At 39.2% G+C, this 14,362-nt stretch overlaps 1 pseudogene; it reads left to right on the top strand.

The window, feature by feature from the left end:
- The first annotated feature begins 328 nt into the window (after positions 1-328).
- The window catches only part of LOC123038710 (CCR4-NOT transcription complex subunit 9-like), a 52,938-nt pseudogene continuing 38,904 nt past the window's right edge, over positions 329-14,362 (top strand).

Genomic DNA, 14,362 nt, shown 5'->3' with positions numbered 1-14,362 from the left:
CAATGTGAACCTATGGTTGTCACAGGAGGAAATTATGTACATCTCTTTTGAAAGAAAACTACCGTGTTGTGATTCTGTTTAACACACTCATGGTAGTGTTGCCAGAGATACTGGATTTATCTATTATGCTAGGACTGGTTGCTTTGACAATGAAATGGAATTAATTAATTATTTTTCCTACTGATTTGCATCACATCACCAGCAGGAGCTCGACAAGGACCACACACAATACATGCTGACGCATCATCATTTCAGTATGACAAGTTCATGCCAGTGACCGACCTGCTGTTTTCACCCTACAACATTACTCTGTTTAGGCGGCCTCGTCATGGTCACAGGTGGATATGGCAAGATTGGCGCAGGTACATGATTGTACTAGAGCAATGGCTGGAGGAGCTCCTGTTTTATCTCTGGTCATCTTGTGTGATGATTTTTAATCAAGATTGAATTATCATTTGATTGATTTGTTGTAAGAAACTAAGAACTGTCATGGTGAATGGGAAAATGATCCGTAGAGAAACAATGCAAACTTATTCAATGTTAACCAATGGCTATATGAGAAAAGCACATGTAATTCCATCCGATACAATTATGAGATTTTTATTTGAAATGAGATCTTTTTAACCTATGGTTCTATGGGCCATATTTTGCCCTAGCAACTATTTTGTATACCAATATGCATTCCGGGCCATGTTTGGATTGAGATACTATGAAGTAAACGACCCCACTAGACCAGCAACTCACTAAGGCAATGTTTGATAGTTTACTTTGAACTAAACAAGAGAGAGAACAATAAAATTGTGTTCAATCCAGATAGGACCTAAAGGCACATTGCGTGATTAGTTCTAAAATTTATAATTAATTATTATTTTACCCATAAGAAATCATTAAGAAAAAAATCATCCATAAGCAAGGGAGAAAGTGAGAGGGGTACGTAAATTGAACTCGGAGCAAGCATCTAGGTACATGAAACACCCTGTGTGGGCCTTCATTATTGACAATGCTACCTAAAATGTAAAACCATCCTTTCTACATCTCCACACCCCCTCCTCCTACTACTCCTACCCCTCCTCATGCTCCTCTATGTCCCTAATTTTCTCTGCCTCGCTTGCGAGAGGCAACAAAGACAATATAAAGTTGCAGCAAGCGTTGAAGGATCAGAAGATGAAACTTGTAGAAACCCGGTGCTCAATATTTGCGACAATAAGCAATGCAAAATATCACTCATTGTGCTCTCAAAAGTAGTCCTGGTACATCATTTCCTTTTGATAACTAACGTCTCCCTCTGGATTAAACATTTGGCCTTCCTAAAGACAAAGTGAAGTTCGTTGTGAATTGTGGCCCAAAACGGTGTTTAGAATGTGCTTTTGGGCCCTATTTATATTGAAGTAAATTTTGTGGGATCTCTGTAATTTGTTCAAATTAATTCCACTCAAAATAGGGCCTTGGTTATGTCTTCTTTTTGCAAGCGGGATTGGAAGTGTCGATCCTCATGATTTGGTGGAACGAATTGGGCGAAATCGGTGAGAATTAGATATCATTGCTCTGTAGTAAATACTTAGTCTATGAAGAGTGCAGATATTTATCACGTCTCTTTTATTTTGAGATTCAGGATTAGATTGCATACGATCATACCTATCCTTAAATATATTATTTCAATGATAGTGTATAGCAAGAATTTAGTTAGTAGCTAAGCAGGTGCATAGCAATCATTTCCTATGAGGGGGGATTGGGTAAAAAAAACACGATCCGAGAAAACATGATTGGAGATCTCACCCTCAAATCACCTGTGGCGACGGTCATGCATCCGCCACTTGAAGGGACCTCCTAGGTGAATGGAGTGAGAACATAATAGAGAAAAGCAACTATAAAAACCTATTTTGCTAAATGTTGATCCAATTATATATTTTTATGACCAAAGCAGTACAATTTCATCAAAAGTGTAAATGACATAAAATAGATTCCACACAAAGCAAGAGTCATCCAAAGTTCTTTCGCAACACGAACCATGTTTGTTACACTACGAAAATAATTACAATAAACATCATACAATTAAGAAAATGAAAAATCAACCCTCGTCCATCTCCACACCCCTGCTACTACTCATACTACTACTCCTCGATTTCTTGTTTTATCTCCTCTTCTCTTGCGGGAGGTAGCGAAGACAATATAAAGTTGGTGCAAGCATCGAAGGGCAAAAATATGTCATTGGCAGAGCAAGTGGTGCTCAATCTTTGCGATCCTAAGATACGTGAGAAATCCCTCACTACGCTCTTTAAGGTACTCCTACATCCTTTACTTTTTATGATTATAATCCCCTCTTGAGTAAAGAATTCGCCTTCCGAAATCACAAGTGAGTTTTGTTGTGAATTTTGGCCTGAAATAGTGGTACAAATAATGCCTTTAGCCCCGATTTGCGTTCAATATAACTTTTGTCCTCTCTGTTGTTTGGCTCAAAGTAATTTCACTCCAAATATGGCCATGGATAATTCTTCTTTTGGACCGAGGTGCTAGATACCTTAGTTCTTATGATTTGGCAGTAGAATTGTCCCAAATCAGAGCATTCCTCAATAGTCAACTCTTTGTCTATAAAGACAACAAATATTGCTCATGTATGTTTTATTTTGGAATTCATTACAAGATTGCATGGTATGGTTTAAATTTTAATAAATCCTTTTGTCCACAAGGAAATAAAGAGAATTTTACTCCCTAAATATATTATTTCATTTATAATTTGTAGTAGGAATTTATGTACCACTTGGGAAACTAGCTAGCAATAATTCCCTTTGCCATGAGGGGTTGATGGATTTGAAAAAACCACTCGATCCCCTAAAACCGTATCGGAGATTTCGCTCCCAATTCACCTTTGGCAGTGACCATGCATCAGCCCCTCCATAGGCCCTCCTAGGTGAAGTGAACGAGAACATATAATAGATTAAAGGAACTATGCATATTTTGCAAAAATGTCGGTCCCACTACATATTTGTATTACGGAATATCTAGTGTCATCAAAAGTGTAAGTGACATAAACATAGTACAATAAAGATAATTACACAATAAAGCACATTTGCTAGCCCTGTACTCCATATTCCCCTTTGTGCGTGGGCGCTCTAGCTAGCATATGTCTAGCAGCTGCTGGAGTGCAACTTATATCCGTTCGCCCTCTTGTGAGCAGCCAAAGACTTGCACCAGCCTGTCCGGATGCGTGTGTCACTTGTAATGTCTGGACGCATGTTGGGGGATGGCAGACGTTACATAATTTTCTTTGTGAAATTGAAAATCAAAGTCCAAGAAACAAACAAAGCTAAAAGAAATCACATTGCCTCTTGCAAACCTTTTCCATCACCGGTACTTAGGCTCACCATGGAGGGGATATCTAGTTTGGTAAGGGAGGTGGGCGAATACCTGGTGTTCCTAGGCAAGGCGGAAATGGATGGCGGCGGGGTAGTAGACCCAGTTGTCGCTGCCCTTTAGATGATCAGAGAAATAGCAGTACAAAATGGCAAAGAAGAGCATTGGAAATATTGGAATTTGGGTTAGCTACCATTGGATCAGGCAGAACTCTCTAGCCTGAAAAAAAGTTCACTTGTTGTCAACTTCTATACCAAACTCATTTGCACATTGGGCGGTATTATACTTGTTACCTAGAACGGACTAACCAAAAGGAAACGTGCGATCAATGCAATGGTCGAAACAAACTTTGCTTGATCCTTTCATCTAACAAAAGATCACACACAGAAAATATAGCTGAACAAATCGCCTTGCAAATGGAGGCCTCGCGCCCAGCTAGACCTTCACAGGCTATCACGATCATATTAGAAATCTGGCTATCATCCAACTTCTTTTGGTACCGCTATCTTAAAACTACACTACAGTCCTTAAGCGCAATCACAAGTGTATTATTAGAACAAATGCAAGGTAAATTTCAAATATAAAGTGCATCAAAAGTTCAGGTATAGAGAAAATGAAATTATAGAGAAGATCAAGTCCATTTGCACAAACCTCCTTTCATAGAAAGTTAGGTTTCTGCTCTGTACCAACTAGTATGCAGGAGAGAAATGGTAATGTAGTTGCAACTTTTAGGTTTCTTGAATGTAGTCCCTCATATTCTTTGTTTCTTCGGTCGATAATTCAAACCTCAAATCTATTCTAGACTACATTGTCAAGCCAGCGATGTGGTATTTCCTGCGCGCCTGAGGGTCCGCTTAATCTGCAGTGGGGCATGAAACCCTGACCTAAAATACCGTCACAGCAGCAACTTGGCGGCTATAAATTTGATACAAAAAGTATGCATACATTGACATACATAATCAAGATATATAATGCTACAAATGAGATCTCTCTAGTTAAGAATCTCTCCAATGAAACCAGTTAGCTATACAACTCGAAGGAAAGCGGTCGATGACATGTCTGGAATCCAAAATTCACAATACAATTTTTGGCACATAAGAATATTTCCCCATCATTCATGGATCTTGGCATAACATGTCGCAGGTAAGTGGAACAAGAATGCAAGGAATACATGGCAAGTACCTATGTTAAGGGACAATTCACTCTAGGTAGGTCTAATGATCTGGTAGAACCCGTTCCATAGTTCGAAATCTTTACCTACATTAATGGTCCACGAGAAGAAAGACTAGTTTACCAGGAGAAATCTGAGGTGCACATTGACAACAAGTCCCCAACAAATAGGAAAAGCAAGCAAACTGATTGATAATGAATGCATATTGGTATACAAAATAGTTGCTAGGGATATGAATCTATTTCAAAGCGGATGTTTTTTTGCTTGTAGACAATGCTTCTTTGGTGAAGAGACACAACACTCTTTGTATATTACAATCTAATTTGTCACTAGTGACTCATCAATTCAGCAATGGTTCTGAACGAACAATTGTTGATTCTATGCTTATTTATTAGTGTGCATAATCATCAAGGAAGACCCCATTTTGTTATATAATGTTGTTTGATCAAATTTTAGAAGAGGGAGATGTTTTCGGATCTAGCTCTTTTGCTGTGGTACTCATTCGGCACAATTGCCGCATTGGTCCAGGTATGTCATAATCATTTGCTCCTTCTATATTTATGAATTTAGTATGAGCATGCGTGAAACCACAAAAAACTAGGTTTGAACCTTTTATCCTATTTATTAAAAAATAGTTTGATATGGCAGTTGGTCATTCTTGGTCATATTCAGTCTTCTAGTAGTAAGTGATAGTATTGGTTATTATTAAGCTTGGAATTTCCAAACTTAGTTTATCTCACTGGTCTATTTGGCTACTTTCGCCTCCAACTTAAACGTTGGTTGCATCAACCCGAGTCTGCAATGTGTGTACTTCAAAAAAAATAAAAGCATAATGGAAGAATATTTGATTACTTGTTGTCGTCATATCATGGTTTAATGTTCGACAATTTAGTTTTTAATACATATTTGTTCTTAATTACCTTGAACTTCACACAATAATTTTTTATCGTATTTCTTTAATCTCTTCTATTTCTATTAATTATTGAAGTGCATTGCATCACACACTAAGACTAGAAGCCCTTTCAAAGAAGGTAATGAGAACCACTTCTTGTATTAGATTTCAATGCACTATTGGTGTGCTTTGTCAGTTATCATACATTTTGGCTAAATATTTTGCTAGCTACTATCTTAGTAGTTGATTTATAATAATTTTATATCTGCTTTTTGTAGCAGATATACTTCCACCAAGTCATTTCAATGACTATTATATGTAACATTGTTATTTTCGTTGTAACACCTCTTTTGATTATAATAATCCACACAAGTTAAGTATCATGAGCTTGTCTCTTGTTGAAGGTGAAGTCAAAGTAGAAGCAAATCCTAGAAATAAACCCCGTATGGATGAACTCATTTTGCCAATATGTATGTCCATTGCCTACTCATTTTGCAGGTGTCCACTTTCATTCTCCTAAAGGTTCTGCTAAACGAAGTTGGTTTGCCCTACTGTTGTGACGGTCCTTTCTATGCTATTGCTTTTGCTTTACAAAAAATGGTTTCGTCACGAGATGACTAGCCTCCGGCAAGGTTGCTCAAGTAAATTATCCGGTGCAACCTTATGTTGTTTGATCATCCTAGGTTTGTACCTGCTGTCATTCCCGTTGTTTGGATATTATTTTCACGCCCATACTTATCAAGTAGTGCCAATGTAGTTTTCTTATTCTCTTCGGTATAGGGGCCATGCGGTGCATACAAAAAGGCCTCCCAACATGCTACAAAGTGGGATATTCAATGACTATCTCATGGTGAGTATTGATACTTGGCTATAATGCTACCGGAATTCATTTTGGCCTAACAAAGTGAATGTTGCAAGATTGCATCCATACTCCTCTCTCCTCCCCGTGCCCTCGTCACGACGCATGATATGTTCTTGGTTCATTCACCGAGGAGGTCCCATGGAGGGATTGCTACATGGTCGCCACCCAATGTGAATTGGAAGACAAGATCTACGATCTGGTTTTTTTAGACCGTATGTTTTTGTGGGACTAACATTTTTGCAAAATATGTTATGTATAGTGGCTTTTCTCTATTGTGTTCTCGGTCCATTCAGCTAGGATGTCCAATGGAGGAGCTGATGGATGGTCGCCACCCAATGTGAATTGGAAGATGAGATCTACAATCTGGTTTTTTCGGATCGTATGTTTTTGTCCCACTTCATCATCCTCTCAAGAGAAAGGAAATTATCGCGCTTGCTAGTTGCTTAACTGATACCTAAATTCCTTCTATAAACTATAAATAAGACAATGCATTTAGGGACTAGAATTCTCGTTATTTCCTAGTGGAACTAAATATGATTTTAGCATTTAACCATACGATAAAATCAACTCACAAATCCCAAAATAAAACATACGGAGAAGTAGTTTCACTACATATAGACTAAACACCAAGTGTGATGCAACGCTATTCAATTCCCATCGATTTTGGCCAATTCTTCCACCAAAGCATGAGAACTGGTACATCCAAACCCTCTACCCAAAAGACGACATATCGTAAAGCCCTATTTCGAGTGATCTTAATCTAAACAAAATAAAAGAGAGCATACAATGTTACATTCAATGCAAGTAGGCCCAAGGCACATATTTTACCACTGTTTTGGCCCAAAATTTGCAACAAATCTCATGTGTGATTTAGGAAGGATAGATCTTTACTCGAGAGGGGGCTCTACCCAGATAAAGTAAATGGTGTGCAATTATTACCTGACAGTTCAATGAGAGTTTTCTCGGAAAAGTTAGGGTCCCAAAGATTGAGCACTAGTTGCTCTGGAAATGTCATTTTTTATGTCCACTATTGTCGGGGAAACCGATCCACGAACACCTATGGGACCGGCGGACCGAGCCCCTTTCGGTTCGGCGGGGGGTGGAGGTCGCACGAAGAGCAGATCGAGGTGAAGCACACGAGCAGTTTACCCAGCTTCGGAGCTCTCCGGAGAGATAATACTCCTACTGCTGCTTGTCTGATTGTATTGTGTTCTTGCTCAAGAGAGCTAAGTGTTTTCCTAGTCTCGAACGGTACGAACCAGTCGAATTTGCGAACTAGTCGAACCCCCCTCTACGTTGCGCATGGGCCTCCTTTTATATGCGCAAGGGGTCACCGACAGGTGGCAACGCAGAGAAGGGTAAGAACGTAAAAAGAGAGGTAGTTGGTACAGTTATCTGTACAGCGCACTCTACCTAACCCTGACGGCAGGGGACAAGGGCATTAAATGCCCGTCTGTGTCGCCCAAACAGTGCAGAAAAGGACCGTTAGGGGCGCCACCGTTCGCCATGATGGCGATCTTGTCAGCGTTGCATGCCTCCGCGCACCGCTGGCTGCACAGCCCTCCGCCACGCGCGCCTGGAGAGGCCCCCAGGGCGACACGTTGGTGGATGCGCTGGAGCGTGGGCACAGAGTGGCCGCTTGCTGCAGCAAGCGCCTTGCCGCGGTCGTGGTCTTGTCGCGCCCGGAAGCTTGTCACTCGCCGAGCCTTGCCGGGACGCGTGGTGCGTCGCCGCAAGTTCCTTGAGATGCCTCGGTTGGCCTTCCCGGCAAGCTCCTCTTGCCGGGGCCTTGTCCTCTTGACCTGAGTACTTTGTTCTTGAATGGCCCCAAAGGAACCACGGAGTATCTTGGCGGTCACCCGGCAAGCCGTTGCCGCGGGGCGTTGCAACTGCCCGTGCACAAGTTCGGGGTACTAGGGTACCCCTATTCTAGTACACCGACAACTACTGAAGGAACTTTATGTTATATTTGTTGCATCCCTCAAGGGAAGTGGAGGAAACTAGGGATAATCGAGGGCTCAAGTATGAGTAGTAGCAGGAGGGGGCGTAGATACGGAAGAGGGATGTATTTTTCCAGGAAGCAACATCAATAAATATGGACAAGACATGGCTTTTCATGTCCCTAGATCTCTGCTTTGGGTTCATTTTAAGTACTCCTTCCCTTTTTATCTTGCTCATAGATGATATTTTCTATAGTGTTTCTAATGCATGACGTAATAATTTATTTTTGCCTTTGGAACTATTCCGAAATGTGCGGTGTTGCACACTGGGTTTCATAATTTTATGATGTTTATGCTAGTTATTTTGGTAGTTAAACAAACATGGTTCATGCTGTGAGAGAACATTGTCTTAATGTGATTTAATATGGAATCAATTTTACTATAGTAGTGTCATTTACACTTTTGAGGACAACGTGCTCAACGAACAAAACGACATGGGTAAGAACTGTTCTCTGCCATGATCATCGGTTCTCATTATCAATCAGTTTGCATGCTTTTCCTATTTGTTGGGGACTTGTAGCCAATGTGCTCCTCAGGTTCGTCCTGGTAGACTGGTCTTTCCTCTTGTAGACCATCAATTTAGGTAAAGATTTCGAACTATGGAATGGGTTCTACCAAAGCATGTGACCTACCTAGCGTGGATTTTCCCTCAACATAGGACCTGCCATGTATTCCTTGGATTTTGTTCCCAATTCCCTCCGACATGTTATGCCAAGATGCATGAATGATGGGGAAATATTCTTACTTGCCACAAAATGTATTGTGAATTTTGGATTGCAGAGATGTCATCGACTGCTTTCATTCGAGCTGTGTAGCTAACTGATTTCATCAGGGAGGTTCTTAACTAGACAGATCTCATTTGCGGCATTAAGTATCTTGATTACATATGTTAATGTATACATACTTTTTGTATTAAATGTATCACCACCAAGTTGCTATTGTGGCGGTATTATAGGTCAGGGTTTCATGCTCCACTATAGATTAAGAGGGCCCTCGGGTTCATAGGAAATACCACATCACTGGCTTGACAAAGCAGTCTAGAAGAGATTTGAGGTTTGAATTATCCACCGGAAAAACAAAGACCATGAGGGACTACTTTCAAACCTACAAGCTGCAACTACATTACAATTTCTCTCATGCCTACAATTTGGTACAGAGCAGAAACCTAACTTTCTCCAAATGGAGTTTTGTGCAAATGGACTTGATCTTCTCTATACTTTCATTGGCTCTACACAGAGCACTTTCATATGTTCTGTACTTCTGATGCAGTTTAAATTTGCAATTTACCTTGCATATGTTCTAGTAATACACTTGCGATTGTGCTTCAGGTCTACACTATAGTTTCTGGACAGCGGTACCAAAAGAAGTTTGATGATCGCACTGTTTCTAATATGCTCGTGTTATCATATGAAGGTCTAGTTGGGCATGAGGCCTCCATTCGCAAGGCTATTTGTTCAACTGTCTTTTCTGCTTGTGATCTGTTGTTAGATGAAAGGACTGAGCAAAGTTTATTTTGAATGTTGCATTGATTCCAAGTTGTCTTTTGGTTAGTCTGTTCTGGGTAACAAGTATAATACCGCCCAGCGTGAAAATGAGTTCGGTCTACAAGTTGACAACAACCCAACTTTTTTCAGGCTGGAGTTCTGCCTTATCCAATGGTAACTAACCCCTCTTCCAATATTTCTAGGGCTCTTCTATGCCCTCTTGGACTGCTATTTATCTGACTAGCTAGAGGACTACGACAACCGTGTTTGCCCTACCACCATCGGTTTCCGCTATTTTTCAATATCACAAAGAAAAATTAGGCAACATCCGTCATACCCTAACACGCGTCCAGACATTACAAGTGAAGCACGCATCCGAACAGGCCAATGCAAGTCTTCGGCTGCTCACCCGAGGGCAGACGGATAGAAGTTGCATTCCAGCGGCTGCTAGAACTATGCTAGAGCACCCACACACAGACGAGAATATGGAGCATAGGGCCAGTGAATGTGCTCTATTCTGGAATCTTCTTTATTGTAGTATGTTTATGTCACTTACAATTTTGATGACACTTTAGATGTTTGGTAATACAAATATGTAGTGGGACCAAATTTTTTGCAAAATACGCATAGTTTCTTCTTTCACTATAAATATTAGGGTAAAACCCCACTTCAACTATTATACGCATAGTTGCTTTATTCTATTATGTTCTCATTCACTTAACCTAGGAGGGCCTATGGATGGCTGATGCATGGTCACCGCTGAAGGTGAATTGGGGGCGAGATCTACATTATGGTTGTAGGGGATCGAGTGTTTTTTGCAAATCCATCAACCCCTCTGGGGAAAGGGAATTATCGCTAGCTAGTTGCCTAAGTGGTACCTAAATGCCTGCTACAAATTGTAAATGAAATAATGCATTTAGGGAGTAAAACTTGTTATTTCCTTGTGGGCAAAATAATTTATTAAAATATAGAGCAATCTGATTGTGAATTCGAAAATAAAACAAATGGGAGCAATATTTGCATTCTTTATAGATAAAGAATTGTTTGTTGAGGAATGCTCTGATTTGGGATAATTCTTCCACCAAATCATAAGTAGTAAGGCATCTAACACCTCTGGCCAAAACAAGACATATATATGGCCATGTTTGGAGTGAAATTAATTTGAGCCAAATAACAGAGAGCACAAAAGTTATATTGAATGCAAATGGGGACTAAAGTCATAATTTTTAACACTATTTTGGGCCAAAATTCACAACAAACCACACTTCTGATTTAGGAAGGCCAACTCTTTACTCAAGACGGGACTATAATCATAAAAAGTAAAGGATGTAGGAGTACCTTATAGATCCTAGTTAGGGATTTCTCATGTATCTTAGGATCGCGAAGATTGAGCACCACTTGCCCTGCCAATGACATATTTTTTTTCCTTCGATGTCTGCACCAACTGTATATTGTCTTAGCTACCTCCCGCAAGAGAAGAGGAGAAAAGAAAGAACATCAAGGAGGAGTAGTATGAGTAGTAGGAGGAGTGGTGTGGAGATGGATGAGGGTTGATTTTTCATTTCATAAAGAATCATGAATAAACAAGGCCACACTAGTAGGTTACGTTTAGGTACTGCCCACCTTTCTCTCTATTGCTCATGGATGGTACTTTCTCCATGGTTTCTTATGAGTGACGTAATAATTTTTTATCTTTTAGAAGAATTTGGGCAATGGGTAGTGCTGCATACTAGTTTTCCTTCATTGTATGATGTTTATTATAGTTATTTTTGGTAGTGTAACAAACATGGTTTGTGTTGCGAAAGATCTTTGGATCAATGTGATTTTGAGTGGAATCAGTTTTATGTCATTTACATTTTTGATGAAATATTGCTCGTTAGGTAATACGAAAATATAGTGGGACCGGCATTTAGCAAAATATGTTGTTTGTAGTTGCTTTTCTCTATTATGTTCTCATTCTATTCACCTAGGAGGTCCCATGGAGTGGTGGATGCATAACCGTCGGCACAGGTGATTTCAGGGCGACATCTCTGATATGTTTTCTTGGATCGGGTGGTGTTGTTTTCCACCCAATCATCCCCTCATAGGAAATGATCACTAGCGACCTTCTTGACTAATAACTAAATTCTGGCTATAAATTATCAATGAAATAATATATTTAAGGACAGATATGATCGTCATTTCCTTTTGGAACAACAAGATTTATACCATTTAAAACAACCATGCAATCTGATCCTGAATCCAAAAATAAAACAGAGGGATAAATATTTACAACCTATATAGACTAAGCATTGACTATATAGGAATGATTCTAATTCTCGCTGATTTTGGCCAATTCGTTCTGCCAAATCATGAGGATCGACACATCGAACCCCGCTTGCAAAAAGAATACATAACTAAGGCCCTATTTTGAGTGGATTTACTTTGAACAATTAACAGAGATCCCACAAAATTTAATTCAATGCAAACAGTGCCCAAAAGCACATTCTTAACACCGTTTTGGGCCAGAATTCACAATGAACTTCACTTGTGCTTTAGGAAGGCCAAATGTTTACTCCAGAGGGTGATGCTAGTCATCAAAAGGAGATGATGTACCAAGAGTACCTTAGAGAGCACAATAAGGGATTTTTTGCATTGCTTAGGGTCGCAAATATTGAGCACAAGATCTCTACAAGTTTCATCTTTTGATCCTTCAACGCTTGCTGCAACTTTATATTGTCTTTGCTGCCTCTTGCAAGCGAGGTGGAGAAAATCAGGGACATAGAAGAGGATGAGGAGGAGTAGGAGTAGGAGGAGGTGGGGGTGTGAAGAGGTAGTAAGGATGATTTTACATTTTTGGTAGCATTGTCACCAATGAAGGCCCACACAGGGTATTTCATGTACCTAGATGTCTGCTACGGGTTCAATTTACATACCCCTCTTACTTTCTCCCATGCTCATGGATGATTTTTTTTCATGGTTTCTTATGAGTAATGTAATAATTAATTTTAAATTGTAGAACTAATCACGCAATATGTGGTGCTGCACACTACATTTTCTTAATTGTGCCTTTAGATCCTACTTGGATTGAACGGGATTTTATTTCTCTCTCTCGTGTTTAGGTCAAAGTAAACTATCAGACATGGCCTTAATGAGTTACTGGTCTAGTGGGGTTTTTTAGTTCATATTAACTCAATCCAAACATGGCCTAAAATGCATATTGGTATACAAAATAGTTGTCAGGGATATGAATCCATTCCAAAGCGGATGCTTTTTTTGCTCTTAAACAATTCTTCTTTGATGAAAAGACACAACACTCATTGTATGTTACAATCTAGTTTGTCACTAGTGATTGATCAATTCAGCAATGGTTCTGAACCGAACAATGATTGATTCTATATTCATTTATTAGTGTGCATAATCACCAAGGAAGACCCCATTTTGTTATATAATGTTGTTTGATCAAATTTTAGAAGAGGGAGATGTTTCCGAATCTAGCTCCATTGCTCTGGTACCCACTGGGCACAATTGCCGCATTTGTCCAGGTATGTCAGAATCATTTGCTACTTCTATATTTATGAATTTAGTATGAGCATGCGTGAAACCACAAAATACAAGGTTTTTAACCTTTGATCCTATTTATTAAAAAACAGTTTGATATGGTAGTCAATCATTCTTGGTCATATTTAGTCTTCTTGTAGTAAGTGATAGTTTCAGTTATTATTAAGCTTTGAATTTCCAATCTTAGTTTATATCACTCGTCTATTTGGTTACTTGAAAGATAAAGATGAGTTTGTAAGAATCTACCATGTATTTTCGCCTCCAACTTTAACATTGGCTGCATCAACCCGAGTCTGCAATGTGTGCACTTCGGAAAAAATAAAAGCATAATAGAAGAATATTTGATTTCTTGTTGCTATCATATCATGGTTTATTGTTTGAGAAATGAGTTTTTAATGCATATTTGTTCTTAATTACCTTGAATTTCACACAATAATTTTGTAACATATTTCTTTAATCTCTTCTATTTTTTTTGTTATTGCAGTGCATTGCATCCCACCCTGAGATCAAAAGCCCTTTCGAAGAAGGTAATGAGAACCACTTCATGTATTAGATTTCAATGCACTATTTGTGTGCTTTGTCAGTTATCATACATTTTGGCTTAATATTTTTGCTAGTTACTATCTTAGTAGTTGATTTCTAATACTTTTATATCTACTTTTTGTAGAAGATATACTTCTACCACGTCATCGCAACGACTATTATATGTAACATTGTTATTTTCCTTGTAACATCTCTTTTTCTTATAATAATCCGCACAAGTTAAGTACCATGAGCTTGTTTGAAGGTCAAGTTAAATTAGAAGCAAATCCTAGAAATAAACCCCATACGAATGAACAGTCATTTTGCTAATATGTATGACCATTGCCTACTCATTTTGCAGGTGTCCACTTTCATTCTCCTAAAGCTTCTGCTAAACGAAGTTGGTTTACCCTACTGTTGTGACGGTCCTTTCTATGCTATTGCTTTTGCTTTACAAAAAATGGTTTCATCACCAGATGACTAGCGGTCGGCAAGGTAGCTAAAGTGCATTATTCGGTTTTACCTTAGGATGTTTCATCA

The sequence above is a fragment of the Triticum aestivum genome, chromosome 2B (assembly GCF_018294505.1).
Source record: "Triticum aestivum cultivar Chinese Spring chromosome 2B, IWGSC CS RefSeq v2.1, whole genome shotgun sequence".
Taxonomy (NCBI): domain Eukaryota; kingdom Viridiplantae; phylum Streptophyta; class Magnoliopsida; order Poales; family Poaceae; genus Triticum; species Triticum aestivum.
The sequence above is the reverse complement of the archived record's forward strand: the minus strand, read 5'-3'. Positions and strand labels throughout refer to the sequence as shown.